Below are 17,776 nucleotides of genomic sequence, written 5' to 3' on the forward strand. Positions count from 1 at the left end.
AAATTTTTTAACCTCAATAGTAACGCCCCTGGTTTTATCATTCAGCAAACGAGCCTCGTCAACGAGAAAGAGGGAGACTTGCTTCACGAACGACGTGTTTTCCCGCCATCTCCGCGTCATGATGTCCCATTACTCCTGTAAAAAGCCATTTTAGTCAACATAGCATTCATTTGCAGATGACTCAGAGTTTATTTTTAGTTTAACTTAACTTTAAAAAAACAGTGTAGGCAATACTACCACAAAAACATATTTAAGCACATGAAAATAAAAACATTCACACATTTATCAATCAACAAACAAATGGGAGTTATTAATATTTTGTCGGTTTTCTGCATTTGCCACAAATTTTAAACATCAGCGTTTCCAGTCATTTTCAAGCAACTGATTCTTAACGTTTGAAATTTCAATTTACAATCTTCGTATCGCTCACTGCACAAAAGTTTCACTGTCGCCAATGTAAGATAGTGGTTCGTTAATTTAGTTTCCGAATGAAAATGATAGTAGGAGTTACACTGGTTTTGGAATTTAATATTCAAGATATTTCTTAAAATTTGTAATAAAAAGTGTCAGAAGTGGGATTCGAACCCACGCCGACAATTGTAGACAAGAACACTCACAATCGCATGGCGATGAAGCATAACGCTTGAGTCTGGCACCTTAGACCACTCGGTATCGAGCACTCTAATTCATATATAATCTAAATTAATGTTTTTTACGTAAATAGAATCTAAAGTTTTTACTTTTATAAATTGCAATTTTACAATCTCATACTCTTTTACGGTATACTATCAAAATCCACCCGATTTATTTTTATATTTTCTTTATCTATTTCTTTTATATATTTTATGCATTTTTTTATATATTATTTATTTATTTTTCACTATCACTGTTACTCCTAAACCTTACCCTCGATCGGTAAGCAATTCTCGAATTAGACTTGGTGGATTTCGAACGCGGGTGGATTGAAACGTGTCCCCTCTTTTACTGTGGTAGCTTGTAACTTGTAACTTTTTCTCTTAGTTTCTCATTATTTAAACCTCTAAATATTAAACTAAATCTGTAATAAAGTGATTAATATTTTGTATTTTGATAACTTTTAAGACCATTTTAAAGCATGCTAACACATGGAACGTTTTATATGTCTAATATTAAAAATGTTAGTATAAATCGAAATATGTGGCTATTTTACAATCGAGCTACTTTTCATAAATACTATATTTTTCTAATCGCTAATTTTAAAATCGAGTTAATATTTAAGATTTTAAAGAAACTTGTATAAACTATAACTGCTAATAATTAACACAAACTAAGAATAGATTTAACTGCGTTAAAATTTAAGAAATTTTATGTGAACAATTTTTTAATACAATTTTAACTTGAACTAGTAAAAAATTTTATAAAAAAAAATTTTGATTTTAAATACTTTCAAAAAAATAAAATGTTATAAATAACTTGGTATAATCCTGCTTTTAAATGAATTCCAAAAAATACTAGGTTTAAGATTTAATATAATTGTAAACAAAATTTTTTACAAAAATATACTACTACATTGAAAAATTAAAAAAAGTTTTTTATATTAATACTACAAAACTTAATGAAATTATTTATTATTATTATTATTATTATTGACTAAATTACAGCACAACGATTAAAATAAAATAAAACAAAGATATCTATTTATTTAAAAGTAAATAAAAAGTAAACATTAGTATAAAAAAAAGACTAACGCAGTTTCTCGACGGATTTTAAACTAGTTTCTTTTTCTGAAAGTTCCGTTGGGTCCGTTGTACGAAGGTAAGGTTAACTTATCCGGTTTGGCGAAAGACGACTTGTCGAGATTTGATTGGTCGAAAAACTTTTCACGTGACTGATCAAAACGCTTGCCTGATTGGCTGTTTGGCTTAACTAGCAATTCGGGAATTACGGGCGGAACGAATCTGAACAATATTAACAAATTAGTTATCTGTTAATTTTTTTTATAAAATTTCGTAAAATAAGTGATTTTTTTTAATTTATCTGAATCATAATGTAATTGTGAGTTGTATAAATAAAAAAAAAAAATATATACTTATCAAAAAATTAATTGAGCAGTATTTTAGTTTTCAACTCTTCTTTTAAACTAGCAAAAAAAAACATTTATTAATAATTATTTGATTGAATTATTAATGTTTAATTATCTGTTAATTTTTTTTATAAAATTTCGTAAAATAAGTGATTTTTTTTAATTTATCTTAATCATAATGTAATTGTGAGTTGTATAAATAAAATAAAAAAATATATACTTATCAAAAAATTAATTGAGCAGTATTTTAGTTTTCAACTCTTCTTTTAAACTAGCAAAAAAAAAACATTTATTAATAATTATTTGATTGAATTATTAATGTTTAATTATCTGTTAATTTTTTTTATAAAATTTCGTAAAATAAGTGATTTTTTTTAATTTATCTTAATCATAATGTAATTGTGAGTTGTATAAATAAAATAAAAAAATATATACTTATCAAAAGTTAATTGAGCAGTATTTTAGTTTTCAACTCTTCTTTTAAACTAGCAAAAAAAAAATTTATTAATAATTATTTGATTGAATTATTAATGTTTAATTATCTGTTAATTTTTTTTATAAAATTTCGTAAAATAAGTGATTTTTTTTTAATTTATCTTAATCATAATGTAATTGTGAGTTGTATAAATAAAAATAAAAAATATATACTTATCAAAAAATTAATTGAGCAGTATTTTAGTTTTCAACTCTTCTTTTAAATTAGCAAAAAAAAACATTCATTAATAATTATTTGATATATGTTTAGAAAACTCAATTTCAAAGGGTTACTTTAAAGTTTAAATTTTCTTTTGAGTATAATTATTACACAACAAATGTACTGTTTCTATTTTGGTGGTGAAGCAACAATAACTTTCTGCACTGCTTTCTTCAAAAATTGTTACTATTGTTATTGAGGGGAGTTTGGAACATGTTTAGTTTTTTTTTCAAACAGGCGAACATTAGATGGTGGGAAGTTTTGAAAAGTTTGAATTGGTCTGGGTGGCAAGCACCATGTATTCCGAATGTCTACTTGAATGAATTAAATTAAACTTGTTTTGTTATTATTGGAATTGTGTTTTTTTCTACTTAAGTATAGTGAATAAAAGATAATCTCAAATGATATGTAAATTAAATACAGCATTTGCAGGATCGGAGCCTACGCGGGCTGCGTCAAATTGATTTCTGGTCAATCGCCTTAACCATTCGCCCACTACGACTTGTGCACGTGACCATACTTAAGTGTTTATATTGAACATTGGTTGAAAGTAGCTTACAAACAATTTTTGTACTTATACAAAAAAAATAGTTTACTTGAATTTTGGGCAAAAAAAAAACTGCACTTATAATTTTAAAGATAAAATAATCTCATCAACAAACTGTTGTTGATCGAGTCCATCAGTAATTGTTTAACTATATAAGACAGTCTTAAGCTTTACCATAAGCGTATATACTAATACCACAAATAGAACTTTAATTAGAGTTGAAATATAATAACTACAGGGTTGCCAAAGGTTTTTGGAAAATTTTCTCTAGGTTTTATAAAATTTCTTGCAGCATTGTCAAATTACACGTTTTAGGGTCTATTTTTTGTTAAAATTAAGTTTAAGGTAAAAAACTGTGTCAAGTAGTATAATGACATTCATAAGATATCTTAAAACTTCTTTAAAATGTTTTTTAATAAACAAATTATTTGATGATGACAAAAAAATTTACCTATAGATAGATTATTTGTGTCAAATCGAAATTTTACTACCTAACATGAAAAAATTGTTCATATCTCCAGGTTTTAAGTGATTTACGTTCAAAATTTCTGTTTTTCCAAAATTTCTCAAATTCTAGGTTTTTTAGCCTAAATTGTCAAATTCAAGGACTCCAGTTTTTTTTTTAAACTTTATAATTATACAATATACACTCCAAAATTTAAATGATGATTGGATTTAAAACTACAGCTCAAACCAACAAAGATTTTTAAAAAAATTACTGACCACTTATAATTAAAAATTTTATATGTTAAATCTGGAAAAATATTGCTTTGTCAGCTTATAAAAAAAGACATAAAAGAATTAAAATAGTAGAATTAATTCAGCTATCTTCAACAAAGCTAATATATTTTCGTTTTAAAAATCATTTAATAAGCAAAAAGAATATAATATGATTGATGATTTAGCAAATTAATATGACTACATTTAAGATAAACTTTTATATAACTTGCATTCAGTTTAATGAACATAAAAGATAATTTTTATTTTCTTTTAGAGCAAAAAAATTGGAATTAAAATCAAAATTTATGTACATTTTTTAATCGAAAAATAGTAATACCTAAGTTTTTTACTTGATTAAAACAAACTTATTTTATTATTTCAAACTGAAAACATTATATGTTTACTAGTAATAAGTATAACTAGTAATTATTATAGTTAAGTGTGAAAATTACTCTAATTTTAGTTAACATAATGATTGATAATTATTTTAATAATATAATTAAAGGTCAGCTAAAGTAAAATGCTCTTATTTATGAACAATTATGAATAATGAAAAAATACAATACAGTTTGCTTTTACGAAATAATACGAATTAGAAGTAAAACTAAACAAGTTCATTTTACTACATATCACTACTTTTAGCAGCATTTCGTTAGCAGACACCATCACTAAGTAGCATTTTGAGTTTATAAACGCAATAATGCCCCTTCTTCCACAGGCATTGTTGGTTCAGTGGTAGAATTCTTGCCTGCCACGCGGGAAGCCCGGGTTCGATTCCCGGACAATGCATTTTTGTTTAAAATATTTTGACTTGAAATAAAAATAAAAAAGCAATAAGATTTTTTAGCTAATATGATGCTAAAGATTAATTCGAATAACTGTTTTCTTAACAAAGCTTTCTATGACTACAACAAATAAGTCTTTATCTAGTTTTTCTTTCTTCATTCAGTTTTTAAAAAACAATCAGCTTGTTTTACATAAAGTTAAATAAAAGGTACTGTTTTTGGCCTTAATAACACTATACAAATAAAAAATAACTTCTAGGGTTGTAACCAAATGGTAAAGAGAGTGCGCCCAACGTGGGGCTCGAACCCACGACCGTTGGATTAAGAGTCAAACACTCTACCGACTGAGCTAGCCGGGCACAATATCAATTAACTTTATTGAATTTATAAAGCCTTTGAGACGATACTTTGACGTAATAACCCTTTAACTGACGTCAAAAGGGGCTCGTCCGGGATTTGAACCCGGGACCTCTCGCACCCAAAGCGAGAACATACCCCTAGACCAACGAGCCACTTGTCAAAAGATGTCTTGTTTGGTTTGTATATCTAACAGGTATTATGACGTTGTATTGAGAACATTGCCTAGGGTATTTGTCAAAATCATTGTTTTATTTATAGATGAAGCCAGTTTTTTGTTTGTTTAAATGTAACTAATAGTGGTAGTCGTTACAGCTTATAGTGTCTACTAGAAATTTTAGCATAGTTTATATGTGTACCAAATATTTATTTATAAATAACTTAAAGGATTAAACTGAAATTTTCATTTAAGTAAAAGGTTATACAAAAACAGACTGTAATATATAGTGATATACTTATGAGTTTATGATTTACTTTTAAGCCAGTTGTCTTAAATGTAAATAAAATAGTAAATTTCACCCTAAATAACAATTATGTTTGCATTAAAAATAAGATTAGTAAACAAAAACTATACGAAATTTATTTACTTAGTTATTTATTAATCTTCTAAAAAATAATATTTATTATTAAAATTAAGAAACAACTTGATATTAAAAATAATAACTTTGTGCACCACATTTAAATAAAACAACCTTAACTTATAATTATTTTAGTTGTACTCAAATATAAAATAAATATTTGGTACACACATAAACTATGCTAAAATTTTTATTAGACACTTTAAGCTGTAACGACTACCACTATTAGTTACATTTAAACAAACAAAAAACTGGCTTCATCTATAAATAAAACAATGATTTTGACAAATACCCTAGGCAATATTCTCAATACAACGTCATAATACCTGTTAGATATACAATCCAAACAAGACCCATACTGACAAGTGGCTCGTTGGTCTAGGGGTATGATTCTCGCTTTGGGTGCGAGAGGTCCCGGGTTCAAATCCCGGACGAGCCCTTTTTGACGTCAGTTAAAGGATTATTACGTCATAGTATCGTCACAAAGGCTTTATAAACTCAATAAAGTTAATTCACAGCGTGCCCGGCTAGCTCAGTCGGTAGAGCGTTGGACTCTTAATCCAACGGTCGTGGGTTCGAGCCCCACGTTGGGCGCACTCTTTTTACCATTTGGTTAAAACCCTAGAAGTTATTTTTTATTTGTATAGTGTTATTAAGGCCAAAAACAGTACCTTTTATTTAACTTTATGTAAAACAAGCTGATTGTTTTTTAAAAACTGAATGAAGAAATAAAAACTAGATAAAGACTTATTTGTTGTAGTCATAGAAAGCTTTGTTAAGAATACAGTTATTCGAATTAATTTTTAGCATCATATTAGCTAAAAAATCTTATTGCTTTTTTATTTTTATTTCAAGTCAAAATATTTTAAACAAAAATGAATTGTCCGGGAATCTAACCCGGGCCTCCTGCGTGGCAGATTATTAAAATTTTAACTATTAAAAAAAACTTTTAATCAAAGTAAAAAAGGGAATTTGTGTTTAGTTATTAATTTAATCTGTATTATATTTTACTTAAAATTTTTAAAACAAATTTAAATTTTAAGTAATCTTAGTTCAAAAAAAAAAACTTTATAAAATTAAACTTACACTTGATAACTTTTAGGAGAAGCATTTTATTTTTGAAAATCGAAGTTTTCATCTAATAAGTTTCAAAGTTTACACACAATATAATTCTGAAAAGAAACTAAATCATGAAAAACTAAACATACAACAATTGTTCAATTTGAAAACCTGAATTAATTCTATTGCTTTGTTCTAGCACAAAAAAATATTTTTAAAATGTTATCAAAGCAATACTATTTATAACTGTTGACTCAAAAGAAGTACAAAATAATAATGTAAAAAAAAAAACTTTACTTTGTTCTACTAGCAAACGCAAAATTAATTTTTAATTTACTTTATACTACTTTTATTTTTATAAAAAAACTTTACTGAATTTCACAAAAAAAAAAGGTGTTATTTAATTTGTAAGTAATGTAAGTGTAAAAAGTAATTGTAAGCTAAGGCAGTGGTCGGCACGCTAATTTGAATCCGTGAACCCTAAATCACAAAATTAAAATTTGGTGCACCCCAATTTCCATTCTTTAGCGCCGCTAGTGTTGAAGAATATGTAAATACTTTAAATCGATTTTTTTACTAATAATTCGGGAACACCCAATTAATTTTTAGAAGATAACTTAAAATTGTTCACTTTACCCTATCCATTTTAAAAAAATTCTATCGGTGATATAATTATTACAACAATATTTTACTTGTATCACCCAGGTCTAAAATACTAACTAGATTAATTTAATACATTGCCACAATCCCAATTAACAATCAGCAGTCTTGGTACTTTTTATTGCATGGTAAATTTAATTATTTAGTTAACTTAACTTAATGATTTTTTATTAATCGATTACTATATGTGTTTAACAAATGTATTGCCACGAAAAAATTAAGGAAACAAAAATTACACCAAAAAGTAACGACAAAAAAGACATGAAAATATTATCCTAGCTAAATCCGTTTTGTTGATCTGGAACTGTATGTGTTGGTCTTGTTGCTTGCACGAATCTGATCAAACCTAAAATTAAGATTTTAAAGTTAATGCTTAGTAATAATTCAGGTCTTAATGAGGTTTATTGAAAAAATTGCTCAAAAATTATTTTTGGTTGAAGGACCTGGATACACAAAAAGACCTCTCGGTCATCGAGTTGCATACCCAACTTTAATCAAATTTATAATGAGCTAAAAAATTATAAAAATACTTAACAGTTAAAATCAAACTCTAAAACAAAAACTTTTTAAAATGAGACTATTAAAATTTAAAACATCAACTATTTTTTGTGAACAAAATATCAATAAAAAAAAATTATATAATAGTATCTAACATCATACACACATAAAATCTATATTGAACTTTACGTTAAAAGGTAAAGTTTTAACATGAAATGTTTTTAAGTTTAAAATTTATCAATAATTTAATCTTTTACATGTCTTAAAAAAAAAATTTATAAATATTTAAGTTTTAAAAAGTATGTTTAAGATTTGGACTATACTATTCAACTTATTAAAATAAGTAAGAATAAAAATGAGCTATAACATAAAAAAATAAAACTACAATGTTCAAAAAAAAAAGCAAAAACAAAGCTGTTACTAATAAAAACAAGTAATTTTTTAAACTAAATAGTAAATAAAATGTTTATGATTACAAAAAAAAACAATTAAATTAATGAAAATTAATTAAATTTACATATTAATAATTAGATTTTTCTCAAGAGTTATTAAGCACCTATAAAAATGAATAAATCATTTTCGAAAAATTTTACACTTTAATCAATATTAGTAAAAGAGACATTGACTTTTAATTTTTTTTAGTGTAATATAAGAGACTAAAATACCAAGAGACCTATTATTCTAAAACTAACTTACCATAATGAGCTGTTTATTGGAACTGCTACTGGGTTGTGGTTTAACTTGTCAAGTAAGTTCTTCAATTGAGGTATAATGTCTCAGCATAAGTATCTTTTAAAAAGTTACTTTGCCAAAGTTTTCCAACCTTTAAAATAGCATAAGAGTTATCCAAAGTAGTTTGAGTGTGTAAAAATTTTATCAAAAAACTAATGTCAGTACTGATTTCTAATCTAGTTTAATCAATATTAAAAAAAAACTTTATAGCTTTAAAAAAATTGTGCTGATTTAACTTACAAAACTTTTTATATCTATAAAAAATATAAATAACCATCTCAAGTAAAACATTTGGTTTAAGATAAGTATTATACAGTTAATTTGATATCTTACTGCAAATATTTAAAATTATTTTGTGTTATATTTTTTTTAGCTTAGTTTAATAAAAGTTATATTTAAAGTCAGAGTTCTAGTATGTAAAAGTTGTAAAATGCAAGAAAAAAGTCAAAAAGACAATCAATAATTCGCAAAGTAAAGAATTTAATTATATTAAGACCAGAGTTGCTCCTCTTTGAAACAAAAAACATTTTTTCTTATGTCAAACATTTAAAGTAGGTACTGTTGAATAAGCTTGACAGCATTTTAATCCTTTTGGTTAAAACTGATTTGACAGATCAAGACTGTCCTGAATGACTTTAAACTGAACTGTAGTCATCTAAGTTTTTTTAATTTTTTTATTTTCAAAGGCAAGAAAAACATATATCTTCAGCAAAAATACTAAAAGTTACAAAATAAATCATTGGGACTATATTAACTATATCTCATTCAAAATGTAGGAAAAAAATGCCTGAAATCTTAAAACTATACTGAGTTAAAAAAAACTATCTTGAGTCAGCCTGGGTTTAAAAAACAAATTCAAAATTTTCTAAGTTATCTTATGTCATACTGAGATTTTCAAAATTTTAAAGCATCCAGGATTATTCTGATTGTGTGGCAAACTTTTTGATAACCTGAAATATCAAATTTATAACAAACATACATTTTTAAACTAGTTTTAAAAATTACTTTTACTTTTATAGTTTTAAGGTAAAAAGGGTTGTTAATCAAAAATCAAAACCAGGCTCAAGCTCAGGAAAAACATTCTAACCTAAAATGGGTGTTTTTTAAATTCTTACTAGTCTAAGTTTTGATAAAGTATCATAATACCTGTAAAATGTCTATATTTTTGCATTTACATAATAGAAAAACTGAAATTGATATCAATTAACAGTGTGTTTTCTTTCAAAATATTCAAATTAAGTAAAACAACTGAGGAACTGTACATCATTTTAAAACATTTAAAAAAAAACTATTTTCAAATAAGCACAACTAAAACAGAAAAAACTAGCTTAACATTACACAAATAATAATTTTTTGGTTTTTAATATAAAATTATAAATTATTATAAAATTCTAAACAAAATTGTTTAGTCTTTTTTAAATGTTTGGTAGGCATAAAGAAAGATTTACATCTTAGAAACACATACTATAACTCTTCTAACAAAATTATTAAATTACTGCTTAGTTTAATTCATAAATTAAAGATCAAGCATTAGCACTGTTGTTACTCTTTGAGTTAAAAAACTATAGTGACTCTTTAACTTTAAAATTTTTATAAAACATCATATATAAATATTCAATATAATTAAAGTTTAAAAAACAACTCAGGTTATTCATCAAAATTGGAATTTAAAAAAAAAAATTTGAAACTACAACAAAGAAGTTTTATTTAATGAAATAGAAAATATTGGAATAAGATTCAAAAAACAAATTATCCTGAGAATTGTAAAATATTTATACTGTCCTGAGTTGCACTAAGTGTAGGACTCTGTATTAGTTACAATAAAACTAGCCTTGGTCATTTTGAGTTTAATAAAGAAAAGAGAAAGCCAAAGCTCAAAAGTAGCAGTATACTTAAATTAATATTTTGATAAATGACTAAATAAATTTTTTATATTTCAAAAAGAAATAATACATACATTCAAATATTCTACACAAGTCCAAAACTAGACTAACTTTTGCAAGAAAAATAACATGCTTAATAAGACTTTATTTCTAATAAAAAAAAAAAACATTTAGGCTGAGTGTGTGGCAACCTTGAATCATACAACAGATACAACATATTTTGTTAAACCAACAGATCAAAATAGCTAGTAAATAAAATAATTAAGAGAATAAAATTTTCAATTTTTAAAGTCAATAAATTTTAGTAACAAGTAGTTTAATAAAAGCATACCTAGCTAGCCTGAGATTAAGAAAAAAACAGAAAAGTTCTAGCCATCTTGAGATTTTCAAAAACTTTTATAAAATTTAAATTATCCTCAGTAGGTGGCAACTCAATGTCAATTTAAGCCTATATTTTCTTCAAATTTTATATGTACTATTCAATTATGGATTGGTTAATTAATTAAATAATAAAATAAATTCAAAGGTATAATATTTACTTAACTTATGTTATTCAAAACTTAAAGCTGTTACTTAAAACTTGTTCATTACTACTGTTATGAATCTATTTAGAATTTTTTTTTAATATACTTTAACTGTTTTTATCTTATTTAAGTATTTTTTATTGAACATAAATTCTTTAATTTTCCTTTAAGTATAAAAATATTATAATTATCATGTGAATATTTTTAAAGAAATTATTGTTTAGTTTTAAAAGTAGGTAGTATTAATAATTTATAAAAGAAACTTTCTTCACTAAGCAAAATACTGTAATCTACTAATACTGTAAGTAAAAAGAAAAATACTAACCTTTTAATATATTCATGATCTTAGCTGGATGAAAGCTTCCTCCACATCAGCCAACTTATTCCACAAGATCTTCGAGCTTTCTCTCAATTCTTTCAGATGCAAACTGCTTCCTCAATGTTGATATAAAGAGTGTTATGTGATTTTCAATACCAAAATAGATCATGAGAGTAAAATGGCCAATAAATTAAAAGCTAAACTAAACACCAGGGCTAGATTTAACTTAAATATTTAAGTATGTCGCTTAAACTAAATAAATATAATAAAATTAAGACAAAAAAAAAGTTTTGTGTAATCTCAAAATTTTGTGCACCCCTAAATGACTTTCGTGTACTCTAAAAGTTTCGTGCACCCCAAAATAAATTTCGTGTACACTAGTGTGCACCAGTGTACACCGTGCCGACCACTGAGCTAAGGCATCCTAAACTTATCTGTTTAATATAAATACTTATAAAAATTTTACAAATTAAGCTTGTTTATATATCAAGCTGCTTTAATGGATAATTGCAGAAAAATAAAAAAATTAATAGCACCTATTTAAATAATAATATTTATAAATCAATGAAAATTTTAAACTACATCATGTAATAATGAAATCTTTATCATATTTAATAATTTATCTTAATAAACATGACAAACAATATTAAAAGCAAGCAAACTTTGTGACAGGAGCGGGATTCGAACCCGCGCCTACAATGTAGACTGCGACCTGAACGCAGCGCCTTAGACCACTCGGCCATCCTGCCAACTGACAATCAACGTGTTGACGGGTATATATATATATACATATATCAATAAAACAAAAGTTTCGTTTTATTTTTATATACAATTGTTTCACTATTCTGCTAAACAGAACAGATCTTCAGTTTGTTTATTCGTTGTAGAGAGCCTCTCTACTTCAGCATTAGAAGTAGATATATATATGTATTTGTTGTTTCTTTAGAAAAAAAGTGCTCCCGGTGAGGCTCGAACTCACAACCTCCGCATTTCTCCGATACTATCTTATAAGTACGGCGCGCTAACCGATTGCGCCACGGGAGCTACGCTGAGGAGGGCAAAGTAGAGAATATAAATGTCAAATTTTTTAAGGGCTGTAGTATAGTTAATTCTTAAGCTCAAATTATTCTACCTATAGTTTTAATTACTTTTTACTGATGTAAAACTTAAATTAAACATTTTAAATCTACCTCATATCGAAAAACAAACGAGCATAAAGTTAATTTTATAGGCAAATTTATTAATTTTCAAAAAACATAAAACTTTAATGTCAATTATTTTCCTTATCTTAAAAACTATCTAAAAATTTTTTTTATTTAAAAGAACGCACCTTTGTCTTTAATTAAAGAAAAAAAAATTAGTTTGGGATTTGAATAATTTCATGGGGTCCCTCCAAAAAAAAAGGTTTTTTTTTCATTATAATTGCCTTCGAATCAATAATAAATATTTTTTTTAATTTTATTTTTTTGATTTCCCTTAGTTTGCATGTTATTTAAACTCTTAAATGATTATTTTATGTTAACGATTTGGCTCCAAAGCAACATGATGTATATTACACTATGATTTGCCTTGGCCATTTCCTAGATAAAAAATTGATAAAAGGAAAAAAAAATTAATAAGAATGTGAATTACAACAAATTTCATTAAATTATTTTAGTTTAATTAAATTTGTTGTAATTCACATTCTTATTAATTTTTTTTTCCTTTTACCAATTTTTTATCTAGGAAATGGCCAAGGCAAATGATAGTGTAATATACATCATTTTGCTTTGGGGCCAAATCGTAAAAGATATTAACATTAGTCATAAAATAATCATCTAAGAGTTTAAATAACGTGCAAACTAAGGGAAATAAAAAAAAAATAAAAATAAATAAAATTTTTGGTTATAAGGCAATAATAATGAAAAAAAAAAACCTGTTTTTTTGGAGGGACCCCATGAAATTATTCAAACCCCAAACCAAACTTTTTTTTAATTAAAGACAAAGGTGCGTTCTTTTAAATAAAAAAAAAATTTTAGATAGCTTTTAAGATAAGGTAAATAATTGACATTAAAGTTTTATGTTTTTTGAAAAATTAATAAATTTGCCTATAAAATTAACTTTATGCTCATGAAAAAAAATCTAGTTAAATTACTTTCAACTAAAACTTATCAGAATAACTAAAGAGAATATAATTCAAAATGTAGAATATTATTTTTAGGTAATTATAGGATATTTGTGTCGAATGAAAGTTTAAGCTTGAGTTCAATTGATAAAATATTTTTTTTTAATGTTAGAAACTTTTAAAAACTAAACTCAAAATTGTGTTGTTAAATTAATAACATGTTAGGTTTTTTCGGTAATTCAAAATATAGTTTTTTATTAAATATTTTATTAAATTTTTCTTAATACAAGTATTTATAGTTTTTGAATTCACAGTTTTAGTACATTCAAACATTTAAACAGTAAACGTTTGATAATTAATTAAATTTAAACTTTATACTTAGACCAAGAAATTTTCAATTTTCTACAACTTCTTTATTTAATTCAAATACATTTTAAATGTTGTGGTAATATATATTTTTTAGTTTAATTTGACCTTAACATTTCAAATACATTGTTTTTCAAATGCAGTCATAAATTTAATGTTATAAAAATACATTTTAACTAGTTCTTTTGAGAACAGAAAAAAAATTGTAAAATCAATTTATTTAATTAAATACCTTTTTACCATATAACTTATAGTTTAAGCTTAATTTACTTTTTTACATAAATGAAATATCAGTTATTTTTATACTGATAACAAAAAGATTTTAAAGATACTATCAGGGTTGCTGAAAAAATTTGAAAATTCTTTTTCAGGTTTTCTGAATTTCTTGAAAGTTTTTTAAAGAACAAGCTTTTTGCCCATTTTACGCATAAAAATTAATTTAAGGTAAAATTAGTCTTAAATAGTATAACAACATAGAAAAGATTTATTAAAACTATCTAAAAATGTGTTTCTTGATAAGAAAATATAAAAAATAAAAACTTCTATATATAGGATAGATTTTATATGTCTAATCGAAGCTCTACTACTTTATTAGTAAAAACAGTCTAAAATACCAGGTTTTTTTGTGATTTTTGCTCAAAATTCCGAGTTTTTTTAGGATTCCATATTTTTTGGCAACCCTAGACTATTTAATTATTATTATCCACAAAATACTTGGCTCATTGCCTAATAAAGTTGGTTATAGCGAAATGAACCTTAAAATAAATAATGCTGAATCAATGTAAAAAACTACAGTATATGTTAATGTATATCAGGGTTTCCCAAAGTGGGCCAAGTCAAAAACTCAGGGGGCCATGAGCAGTAAAGGGGGAAGAGGGGGGGCCATAACTTGAAACTTACACTAGATATTCTTGAGTTGCAGATGAAGAGCAAAAAAAAAAAGGTCTTATGTGTATAGTTTATGAATAAACTATATGTTGATGGGGGCCATTGCTTTTTCAAACTCTTTAAAGGGGGCCATTTGCAAAAAAGTTTGGGAAACCCTGATGTATATATATATATATATTGTAGTTATAAATATTAAGAGATGATATAAAGATAAAATTGTTATTTAAACATAAAACTCAAGTAGCTGGTTTACACACCACTTAAGCTTTTTTAAAGCAAATAAAATTAACTTATTTAGTTTTTTATACAAATAATCTATAGTTTAAAACTTGAATCTATAAAAGACTCTCAAGAAAAACCCAAAATTTAAGTACTACCAAGAATACCAAGATTCTTTAGGCTAGTTAACTCAAGGTTAAATTTTTTCTGAAGTAGTATTAAATAGAGCATTATAATCTTTCTTATTTTTGTTAATGAAAGTAATTTAAAATATATTTTAAAATAAATCCGTAATTTTTTTTTAGAGTTAGCTAGGAAAATTCATAATGTTACAAATAGTCTGCTTTAACAACTGTAAAAAGAGATAGAACTTTTTTTTGTTTTTTGCAATTTTTTTTTAATTTTCAAAAATTTAATCTTCTAATTTATTATCAATTTTATAAACTGGAATAAACTGATAACTATGATAAAATTTAAATATGTAAGAGAAACTAGTCAGAAACTGGGTAAATTTGAGAACTAAATTTACATTTAATTACTAAATTAACTAACTTTATCAGCATTAGAATTCAATTTAAAATATTTAATACAATGTGCTTATGATAACTCAGACATGCCGACACTTGATAGTAAAAAATAACAAAATCTACTAGATTGATCAAAACAAAAACTAAATTTGTACAACTACATTACATCTTTGCTTTTAATCCCTATGGCTTTAAAAGATCTTTTTGGTGTTGAACATTTACTGAATACTCTTAGATCAAATCAAGTTTATTTGAAATCAAATTCATAAAAAGCTTCTAGTAAACTTAATAGAAAATGCAAAACAATATCAAACTGTAAAAAATACTTCTCTAATCCCGATATGGCCTTTTTTGCATTAATTAATGTAATATGTTTTAAATGTTAATACAAATTTAATGTTTGTCCATTTTAGTAGTGCTTCAAGTAAATTACAAAAGAACTTTTTGCAAAATCAAACTAGCTTAGTTTTTTAGCTGTGAAAACTTTCAACTTTCATGCTTCTAAACTTATCTAAAATAAAATAAAATGTTAACACTATATAAGTTTATAAAAACAGCGTGTATTTTTAAATAATTTGATTGGCAAATGAGTGTAGCATAATGAAGTAAGTGTAAAAAAAGCATTGTTTTAAAACTCTTAAACTACAAGAAGCTTTCATGTATGATAACTCTGGTTGGGAGCAAAAAATCAATCCTATTCAATTTAATGCAGGTTTTCCCAATTTTTTTTCAAACTGCCCCCTTTGAAGAAATAAAAAGGCTATTGCCCCCTCCAACAAGACTACCATTTAAAACCCTTAAGACCTTTTTTTTTTGCTCTTCATCTGCAACTCAAAAATATCTAGTATAAGTTTTAAAACTTTGAAATCGCCCAAAATTTTAAAACTGCCCCCCCCCCCCTTTTGCCCCTTTACCAATTATTGCCCCCCAACTTACTAGAATTGCCCCCAGGGGGTGGTACCGCCCACTTTTGGAAATCCTGATTTAATGTAATAATGACAACTGTAAGCAAACTTTTCTTGATAACGTTTAGTTTAAAAAATCAAGCGATAATGAAGGTCATAGGGTAGAGGTGGGCAACTTATTAGTCAACGTGACTTATTCACCTAAAAAGTTGTCTGTGAGCCAGGTATATTTGAAAAATTGAATTATAAAAACATAAAATGCTCTTTAAAAGCATAAAATCAATGAATTTATTGTTTAAAATGTAACCTGATTTTTGGCCTTACCCCTGTTGCTTGGAGACCAAAATTTTTAATTTTAGAATTAATATTGAATTAATTATTAAAAACTTAAAATAACAAGTGTAATATTTTTAAATAAAATTTTTTAATAACTAAGGTGCTAACTAGCTATTTTATCTGTGGTCAGCTTTGGTGATAAAAAAAACTGACCTTGTCAAAAGATTAACGAAATACTTAAATGCACTCTAACAATATTGTTTAAGTTTTACAAATTTTTGAGAAATAGTCAGTTTTGTAAAATTATTCCTATAGAAACTAATGAAAGAATTAAAAAAGACTAATTTTAACATTAAGAGCATAGATGGGTCAATCTTTTTTTTTTACTAGTTGATCTTACTTTTCAGAAATTTATTTGAGCTATCAGATTTTTTTACCTTTAACGGCTTGAAAAAAATCATAGTTACTTTTGAGATATTAGTGATCAAAGTCAATGTGCTCAATAGGTTTCTAGTGGGTGGCAAAAACAAAAATCGCAAAAAAGACTATTTCACAAGTAATCTATCTTCTCCTGCATTTTTAAACCAATTTTCTTCAAATTTTCACAGAAGTTTTATTACTAATATCTAAATTGATTCAATGCAGGAACTTTTTTATTTTTGAAAAAAAAAAATTATATATAAAACATCACATATATTTTTATATATTTTATCAAAAACTATCATTCTTTATTTTTTTCAAATCACATAATTCAAAGTCTTTTAAACTATAAAAGGAACGTTTCCTTAAAATTTGAGGTCTCTAGCTCGAAAAATGAAGGAAAAAATATACTTTAAGTGATTTTTTTATTTCCAAGAAAATTGACAATAAACAAATTACCGTCCATATGTTCTATAGAAATTTTTTGTAACAAATACATCTATATATAGATATACATCTTAAAATTCTTGTGTTGTTTAAAAACTGACTTATAGTTAATACTTTAAGCTTTGATACAAGAACCAATTTAGTAAAAAAATGTTAGACCACCTCTATGGCCCGACCTTAACTTCAAAAAAAAAGTCTATACTCTT

General features: G+C 25.5%; 1 long non-coding RNA gene and 4 other non-coding genes across 5 annotated transcripts; 2 read left to right on the forward strand and 3 right to left on the reverse strand.

The window, feature by feature from the left end:
• The first annotated feature begins 6,110 nt into the window (after positions 1 to 6,110).
• On the forward strand, positions 6,111 to 6,182 carry Trnap-ugg (transfer RNA proline (anticodon UGG)). The gene has a single exon. It is a non-coding gene; the product is annotated as a tRNA-Pro (tRNA).
• Positions 6,183 to 6,264: 82 nt separating this feature from the next.
• Positions 6,265 to 6,337, forward strand: Trnak-cuu (transfer RNA lysine (anticodon CUU)). Its single transcript has one exon. It is a non-coding gene; the product is annotated as a tRNA-Lys (tRNA).
• Positions 6,338 to 7,668: 1,331 nt separating this feature from the next.
• LOC145845711 (uncharacterized) lies at positions 7,669 to 11,478 on the reverse strand. Its single transcript, XR_014370507.1, has 3 exons — positions 11,425 to 11,478; positions 8,657 to 8,783; positions 7,669 to 7,808 (listed from the first exon to the last, which is right to left on the reverse strand). It is a non-coding gene; the product is annotated as an uncharacterized LOC145845711 (long non-coding RNA).
• Positions 11,479 to 12,084: 606 nt separating this feature from the next.
• Positions 12,085 to 12,167, reverse strand: Trnal-cag (transfer RNA leucine (anticodon CAG)). The gene has a single exon. It is a non-coding gene; the product is annotated as a tRNA-Leu (tRNA).
• Positions 12,168 to 12,372: 205 nt separating this feature from the next.
• Trnai-uau (transfer RNA isoleucine (anticodon UAU)) lies at positions 12,373 to 12,462 on the reverse strand. Its single transcript is given in 2 exon segments — positions 12,373 to 12,408; positions 12,425 to 12,462. It is a non-coding gene; the product is annotated as a tRNA-Ile (tRNA).
• Positions 12,463 to 17,776: the final 5,314 nt, after the last annotated feature.

The sequence above is a fragment of the Thalia democratica genome, unplaced genomic scaffold, assembly GCF_965202585.1.
Source record: "Thalia democratica unplaced genomic scaffold, ktThaDemo2.hap1.1 HAP1_SCAFFOLD_139, whole genome shotgun sequence".
In the NCBI taxonomy this organism is placed as follows: Eukaryota; Metazoa; Chordata; class Thaliacea; order Salpida; family Salpidae; genus Thalia; species Thalia democratica.